At 39.6% G+C, this 9,214-nt stretch overlaps 1 long non-coding RNA gene across 1 annotated transcript in view; it reads left to right on the top strand.

Annotated features, from left to right (window-relative positions):
- The window catches only part of LOC122562093, a 23,207-nt gene extending 20,883 nt beyond the window's left edge, over positions 1–2,324 (top strand). The window contains exon 3 of the long non-coding RNA XR_006315209.1: positions 268–2,324. This is a non-coding gene — a long non-coding RNA (uncharacterized LOC122562093). The remainder of the gene's footprint in view (positions 1–267) is intronic.
- Positions 2,325–9,214: the final 6,890 nt, after the last annotated feature.

Below are 9,214 nucleotides of genomic sequence, written 5' to 3'. Positions count from 1 at the left end.
CCCCCCCCCTCCTCTAGCTTATCTCTCCACGCTTCAGGCTCTCTGCCTTTATTCCTGATGAAGGGCTTTTGCCCGAAACGTCGATTTTGCCTGTCCTCGGATGCTGCCTGAATTGCTGTGCTCTGCTAACTCAGAAGGACAATGGAACAGATTCAGGAAAACATAAATGGACCGATATCAAAGAACTAGTTTGAAGTAAAAAAGGCAGAGAAGGAAAGAAATAACAGCAATGACGTTACAAGTTCCTCTCTCCCTGTCTGTCTCCAGCTCAGGAACCAGTGTCCAATGAAAAAGCAACTTGGAAAAACAGCCATTCATTGAGATCTCAAGGACGTCTGCAAACTCTGTCACTGTTGAGGAAACAAGACAACAGCAAAACAATTGTGGTGTCAAGTTTCACTCTCATAATTCAAGAACTTTAAAATGCTATTTATTTTACCTTCCTGTCTGTAATAGACACCGTAACCCTTTTAAACATATTATCTGTGTTTTTGTGTGCGTATCACATAATGTTTTTACTATTTTGATTGGAGGGATTGTGAGTAATAGATTTCATTTTCCTTTCACCAAGAAACCTTGCATTTTCGGCTAGTTCATTTTAAACTGATTAGAACATAGAACAGTACAGCAGAGGAACAGGCTCTTTAGTCCACCATTGCTGTGCTGACCATGATGCCATTCTAAACTAATCCCATCTGCCAGGACATGGCCTATATCCCTTTATACCCCGTTTGTTCATGGGTTTGTCTAAATGGCTCCTAAACATTGCTATCATATTTGCTTCTACCATCTCTCCTGATAGTGCGTTCCAAGCATCTACCACCTTCTGTGCAAAATTTTCGCCACACATATCTCCTTTAAACTTTCACCTTTTTACCTTAAAGTTATGCCCCCTAGGATTTGACATTGCCACCCGGGGTAAAATACTCAAACTATCTACTCGATCCATGCCCATCATAATTTTTGTATACTATCAGTTCATCCATGAGCCCCAATGCTCCAGCAAAAACAATGCAAGCTTGTCTAATCTCTCCTTCTAGCTAAGTCATTCTAATCAAAGCAACACCCTGGTAACCTACTTTTGCATTATCTACAAAGTTTCCACATCTTTCCTTTAGGGTAATGACAAAAAATGCATGTAATACTCTAAATGTGGTTTACCTAAAGTCTTATGCAGCTGTGACATGTTGTGCCAACTTTCACATTCATTACCCTAACTGGTGAAGGCAGGCATGCCATATGCCTTCTTTGCCACCTTATCTACTTGTGTTGCCACTTTCAGGATGCTATGGACATTGCACGCCAAGATTCCTCAATATATCAAATGCTCCTCATGGTCCTGCATCATCCCAACTTGTTCAGATTAAACTCCATCTGCCATTTCTCTGTCCAACTTTCCAACTGATTTATATCCTGCTGGATCCTTTGATAACCTTCCTCAATATCCAGAACTTGACCAAACTTTGTGCCAACTGCAAACTTACTAATCAGGCCACCTACATCTACATCAAAATCATTTATATGTTCCAGGCAACAAAGGTCTCAGCACAGGATCCTTGGGTACACCTTGGTCACAGATCTCTGGTCAGAAAAACACCCTTGCACAACTACCCTCCATCTTCTATGAGCAAATAAATTTTGTATCCAACTTACTGTGGATCCCATGTGACTTAATCTTCAGGGCCGGCCTACCATGAAGGACCTTGTTAAATGCAATTGTCAAATGTCAAATGTCTTAGTAATTGCATTTTAATTTAAGCATGATAGCTCAAAAAGAAATAAGATAACTTGTTATGATCAAATAAAAGTGGGTTAATAGAAGGGAACTGATCATGTCTCCTCATCTGATCATAATAATACGTTATGCAGTTTTTCTCTTTGTTAAGCTGTAGAAAACAAAAAGCATACCAAACCTTCTCATGAAGTTATGTTATGATAATGGTCGCGAATAAACTGCATAGTACTGTTGTAATTACAGTTGACAATTACAGATATTATTTTAGCACTGGGATTCTATTGTTCTTTGTTCATGGATTGTGTGTGTTGCTAACATGTATAAAACATTCTGAACCAGGCTTGACAAGGAGGAACCTTCTCACGTTGTTGTGGTCTATGTGGTAGGTAAGCCCTCAGTGTTATTAGGGAGAGAGATCCAGGGTTTTGATTTTACAACAGTGAGATTTTGCAACAGTTTCAACACAAAATCATAAGTCGCTCAGAGGGGAATATGCAAAAGATGGTGTTCTCATAAACCTGCTGTGCTTTTTAATCTTGGTAGCAGAAGTTTCAAGCCTGCATCACTCCGAAAGCTAGTATGCTTCCAATTAAACCTGTTGAACTATAACCTGGTGTTGTGTGATTTTTAACTTTGTCCACCCCAGTCCAACACCGCCATCTCCAAATCATTGTAAACGGTGCACATTGTTGGCATAGTGCATACACTGTGAAGACACTTGCTGAAGAATTTTATAGTAATGGGGAAGGTAGTTAATGCAGCAAATTTGGTAAATTACAGTGAGAAATCTTGTTAGGCCATGTCGCATAACTCCCTCCAGAAAACTCAAAACAACTTAACCTTAGTCAAAAAATGTAAGGTTCAGCTCATAATCTGTAATGACAGACCCTGACCAGTGAAAAGTTTCCCCTCAATCTCAATTTGATGAAGGCTTTTTGATGATACACAGGGTCAAGAGTTGAAAGCAATCTTTCTCACTTGAGCTCATGTTTTCAGCATTTTGACCAGGGCTGCAATAAAATCAAGAACTGAGTTGTCTCGAAAGAGTCCAGATGAACGTGAGTTAGTCAGATAGGAAAAGCCAGTAAAATCTTGTCTGCTCATTTCCAAATATTAATGGTGTTTCTCCTCTAGGCTGCAATGTCAGTGTTGCAATGTTACATGTTGTTGGATGTATGCTGTAGATGTATTAAATAGCTTGCCTCAGACTGTCGCTAATTTTGGAGTACAAGTCTTCAGTATTGTTGCCAGAAACTTGTCGGGGCTCAGAGCCTTTGTTGTATCTTGTGTTTTCAGGCATTTTGTATGTCGTGAAATGAATTCAGTTGTCTAAAGGTTAGCTGTGAAACTTAGGGTAAGACTGATTGAATTGTGCTGTCAGTTCTTCTGGTTGAATTTGATAACAAATGCTTCAGCTTTGGCATTTACACTGATGTTCTGTGCTCCCCCAAATTGATAATGGACATGTTGGTGCGAGTGGCTCATCAGCAAGGAGTTTCTTTACCAGAAACCTGCTCTGTTTGCTTGTCTCTGCCATGGAAATTTGAGTTTTGGCAAAACCCTTGCAACATTGAATTAATTGTGCAATGTTTCTGACATTTTTTAAAAAAGTAAATATTTTCACAGCTGAGTCATCACTTAACCATCAATGATAATGGGCATTAATGACTAATCATTACTGATGAATATCTTAATTCACTGTAAAGATTAGCTTTAGAAACTGTAGAAGTTGGCTTTGGATAAAGGTCACGGCATTTTCTTGTAATTTCATGTACTGTACAACAAGGGCATTTAAGACATAACTAACATATAAAATCATATTTCTAGTATGGAATTTTCCCACTTTCTTTTTAAGTATATTTGTCAAGTGAAATTTGTGGCACCCAAACACCATGACGTGGAGCAACTTTTCCCATGCAGTCTTCAGTTCTTCACCTCACTTTTTACCCAACTGGGGTCTTGGGTGACTTTCTTGGGGACTGGCGTGGCCTGAGAGGTGGATGGAGAGCCACCTGCACCATAGCTAAAGCCCAGCTACACACCAATTCAGGACAACTGCAAGTCACAATCTGGTCCTTGTATTCTATCACATGAGGAGGATATTGTCTAGAGGAAGGGACATTACACTCCCACTTCACTGTGAGAGATCTCAAGCTGTTGATTGATGGCAGAGACAAAGGCAGTCCTTTTTCCTGCACACAACCACAGAAAGCCACACCATGAGATCAAGCCAAGCTGAACTCAAACTGAAGCTCAGGTCAGTGTTCTGTCCCAGGAGAAGCAGGATGCACAAAAGCACAGGAAGAATTTCAATGATATCTTGCTCACTGTAAGGGTGAGTGCCACAAATCTTCTCTCTGCTACCACGCTCTCACAACACCATCATACATGCGTCTCCACAAGAATCATGGACATCAACTCTTATTATTCCATGCAGCATTTTCACTTGATGGCTCTCACTGTACCGTCCTCTCAAAAGTCCAACCTTTTCTGGAGTCTCACTTCCTATACAGTCTTTGCGGAAACCATACCATCTTGCTGCTCACACATCATCCATCTCCTTCCATTATACTCACTGCCTCCCATTGTCTTATTGCAGGAATGATTGATCCATTTCCCTGGACTAATGTCTCCACTTGACTGGCCTACCTGTAATCCCCATATTGATTATCCTGTGGAAATGACGGTAGAAATCTGGACTCTGGTAGGACTAAGTGCCCGATTGACCATGTTAACTCCTCACTGACTGTAGTTGCTTTGACCCCACTAAGGACCAGTTCCCTTTGGCTATCTGCTTGAAGTACATGTAATGTGTTTGCTATGCAAGGTGTGAGCACAAGCTCAGTTACATATCTAACCCCTTGTTTGTTCAGTGCTCCCCAGTGTGATACATTTCTTGCCACTCCCTCCGCAATGGAAAGCAATGCAAGCTATAGAGGCTGGCAGCCTGTAACAGAGTACCAAAGACCTTATACACTAAGGAAACAGTGAGAGCCTTGTAGAGGTTGGAAGCCTGTCCATTAATCAGCTTGTGTGCACTAAAAAGCAGTGTGGACTACATAGTAGTTAGCAGCTTCCAAATAAGTGCTAAGTGTGTGAGCATGATGGAAACAAGCTAAAAGCCATACATGCCACATATATCCATGTGTAGATGCATGAGATATGTATGTGTCTCTGAGTGCAAACTGACCTGGCTGAAACATGTAAGGCATAGGTATGCCTGAGCTGCCAGGTAAGTGTTGAAGGGTTGGTCCAAGAGCAGGAATGATGATATGGTGAGACTGGTAGCTTGCCAATGCTGGCGAGTGTAGCTGAAGGCTGAAGGAATCTGGTGCGTGAAGTAGGTAAGGGCATTGTTTTGAAGACACGGTTAGATAATGGCCAGGAGCTGCAGCTACCAGATACCCATTCTGATTTACATATCAGGAATTTGCACCCTCTAGATTCTTGGGAAGAGAGGCTAAATTGTAAGTGATGTATACATAATGCGAAAGGGGACTTTAATGAGATACAAATGGAAAGAATGGAAATGTTGTCAATAGCTGGATTCTGAATTCATCAATTCACATTTTTTGGAGAAAAATTGCAAGACTTTGCTCAATGCCAAGATTTGGGTTACACAACAAAAAACAATAGAGTCTGCATCTAATTGTGTTAGGCTCAAGTCATCACAAGTATTTCCAGGCTTCCAATAGCCAACACCATTCCCAGTTCCTCCCTGCATCCTTAAAATATCAAGGATAATATCCCCTTGAGTCCTCAAGCTAGGCAGCAGACTGTGGTCCCTTCAATTCTACTTGCAGTTACTTCTCCTCACTTTTGATTCAGCATGCTCCCTCTTCTACTAAATTATCTTTCCTGAGTGTATTGTGTTTGCCACTGGAAGCTAAGATGCAACTGGTTACTGTGATGAGCCTGGAATCTGGAATCATTCAGCTTTCGCTCTTTTCTACCTTGTACATGAGAAGAAAACATGTTTCAGAATCCTGGTAATGATGCATGTCAGAGTGTGACTAAGTGCTTCACAGGCAATTGAATATTTTTTTCAAGTCTAATCATGAAAAATAGTGGGCAATGTATCTTACATCTAGCTTAGGTATGTAGGAAATCTGCTTCATATAGTGCTAGGTAATTTTTGATGTCCACTTAAGGGAAGGTCTAATGTCCCATCAGATTTTAGGACAAGTGTGTTCCTGTACGTGACACATCTTATATCAGTTTGGTTTTAGTAGTTTTCCCAGGTAAGCATTCCAAATGGAAGAAACCACAACCTACTCTTGAAGACATCACAATATTCCAATGCAGACTGAACTACAGAAATTTCAGAGAACAATTACTCACACTTTCTTCCAGAGCAGTAACATATTTATAGTTTTAAATGAAAAGGTTAATATGTTTATAAATTGTGCATTGAAAATTAGCTTGTAATTCCACAAGGAAAGTAATGGTGATAGGACAACGCAAAATGTTTCCTCAAGGTTATAAATGTTTCAGGTGAAAGTAACATTTTATATCACCTTTGTGCTTTTAGTTGCCTAAAATCATGACAATAAGATATGCATTATTAATCTTTAAAAAATCTCAACGAATGTAAAATTCTTGAATTTTCATTTGAGAAAAAAAAGTTGCAAATGAAATGGACCGCTTGAAAATGACCACCAAAGTCACCTGACCTGAAAGAAGCCACATTTATAGGTATTTACAAAGGAATTTCTAAATAGATCAGCTGACCCTCAAACCTCAAACTCAGAACCATAAACTCATTCTATTTTCTGAATTTATATCCTTAATCCATAAGAGGGTTTTGCATTTTTGCTTATTTTTCTCAAAACCCAGATTATCTCTGCAGAGCTGTTTTGTCTTCTTTTTCTGTGTAATAATAGGTGTGTTTGAGATTGAGGAATATAGCTCATTTCATATCCAGTTCTTCCACTTGTTTAAAAAAGTATGTTGGTTTACAATAAATAAGTTAGCTTTGAGTTTATTGAAGAAATGTGGTTTAAATCTCTTTTGTTGTAGATAATGGTAATAAAGAGAAAACCATTGATCACCTCGATGATTAAATATTAATAATTTTGGTATAGCATGTGGGATAATGGGACTTAGTTACCAGCGCACTCCTGGCATCAGAATTATAACACATTTTGGTGGCTCAGGATGGAGTTTTGGATATGGATAACTTGAGATTGGGCTTGGAGTAATAGTAATTAGTGAAGAATTGAATGACAGATACCGGGTATCTTAAATTATAAATATTAGGTAGCACTGGAAGCAGCTAAACAATACATAAAGATGGTGGAAGCATCCCTCACTGGGTCACTATATTTAACTAATGCCAGAATTGGCAAAAGAACTTAAGATAAAATTTCCACCAAATGTTATGAAAGCAGCAATATCTGAAGCATTGGCACAGAATTTGAGACTGGTAGAAGTACAAGTGACACCATGTACACAAAATAGTTAGTCATAACAGTTCACTGTGATTGAGCAACAGTTAAAACAGATTGAACATGAAAATAAATGAATCAGTTGGAAATAGAATTCCAAAGGGCAGAGAAATGAAAAAGGAAAGTATATTGAAATTGGAAGTTAAAATGTTTGAACTTAAGCTTAAAGAAAACCAATGAAAACTTCAGAGCATTGTTTGAGAGAACACTGTGAAAGATAAAGTCTTAATAAATGGAAAAAGTAGAGAATATATGCCCATTCCTTTGTAGAGAGAGCTTTAAACTGGGAATTAATGTCTGGAATAGGAGTTATGCAGAAATTACATATGGGTGCAGTTGAGTCACACTAAGATAATGATTTGGCAGTAGCCTCACTCCCAATTGCAGAGACTCTGAGAAAGGTTAGAAGCACATAACAGTTCCAGCAATAAGTTCCAGATATTTTTATATTTTCGTGGTGACTCAAACGATGGCTGATCAAAGTCCTTCATCAAGGTCCAAGTGATACCACAAACAGATGTTAGAGTAGCTGAAACTGTTTTTTAAAGGATGCATATAATTCAAAATATGTGTTACTTAGTCTTTTTCTTAAATTAAGGCTCAACAAGCAGATTTAGAACTTAGCAGGTTAGCTCCATCAACACACTGAAGCTGAAGCTGAAGCTGAAGGATTTCCAGACTGTGACTGTGTTGAGAATGGACTGAGAGGATACATCATCATTGTCATGCAATTGAGAGTAGATGGCTGTTCATCAGACAGTAGTATCACTCAGATATTGTTAGGATACTTTGGAGTTAGGACAGGAAGTTTCTATGGCAGGACATGTAGGAAAACTAAAGCATTGTTGAACCAGAATTTTGACTGAGTAATCACATAGCGCAGTTTGTAAAATATGCCACAAATAGTAGGTCATGGATAAACCTCAGCGTGTAATAAAACCAGCACCTATAACAACAATGCTGGTTGTTGAACAACCATTCAGTAGATTGGTTGGTAACTGGCTATCAATCACAATGCAGACAATTCATTTTACAAAAAGTTTCCTTTGGCCAATGTCAGAGATCATCCATTATCTTTTGATTTGAATAAGGGATGTATGCATTTTCCTCTTTGCATATGTTTTCAGATTTATTCTTTGTTCCTACAATACCTATACTCAAGGAGTCTCCTCCCTGGTGGCATTTGGAGGTGTCATTGTGAGTTGTGCATTCCATAAGACGAATTCTAATGTCAAGGTAATTACCTAATATCAAGGTGGATAGCTTTATTGAAGTATGAGGTTCAGCTGAGTTGTTTAGAAATTCCTTTGCCAATCCCTATAAATGTGGCTTCTTTCAGGTCAGGTGACTTTGGTGGCCATTTCCTTCAATTGCTTAGTTGCAAGATTAAATTGCTGATGGTTACAGGAGGATGGGAGATCTTTAGGTCAGATTTCAGATTCTGTTGGGAAACAGGAGTCCCAGTATTTTGAAAACATTTTATCATATTTTCAAGTTGCTTCATTGTGAGAGAGAGCTATGGGTTCTTCTTTAAAGTAAGTCTGTTACTTACAAGAGAAAATTGCTTTCTGTGGCTACCACCTTCAGCAATTTACTTCTCAGCTCTGTGAAAACATAAGGCAATTTGGGGTGACACAGGTGGCTCAGTGGTTAGCATTGCTGCCTCACAGTGCCAGGGAGCTGCATTTGATTCCAGCCTTGGACGACTATGTGGAGTTTGCACATTCTCCCCCTGTCTGTGTGGGTTTCCTCTCGGTGCTTCAGTTGCCCCCCACAGACCAAAGATGTGGAATTGGCCATGTTAAATTGCCCATAGTGTCCAGGGATGTGCAGGCCAGATGGATTAGCCATGGAAAATGCAAGGATGGGGTGAGTCTGTGTGGAATGCTGTTTGGAGAGTTGGTTTGGACTTGATGAGCCAGATGGCTTGCTTCCACACTGTAGGGATTCTATGATTCTAATTTGCCCTCTGAGGCTGTTGCTTAGCAATGGTGGGGGGGGGGGGGGGGGGGGGCAGCAGGTGGGGTTAGGC

This window comes from Chiloscyllium plagiosum, chromosome 24, assembly GCF_004010195.1.
Source record: "Chiloscyllium plagiosum isolate BGI_BamShark_2017 chromosome 24, ASM401019v2, whole genome shotgun sequence".
Lineage (NCBI taxonomy): Eukaryota > Metazoa > Chordata > Chondrichthyes > Orectolobiformes > Hemiscylliidae > Chiloscyllium > Chiloscyllium plagiosum.
This window is presented reverse-complemented; position numbering and strand designations above follow the sequence as displayed.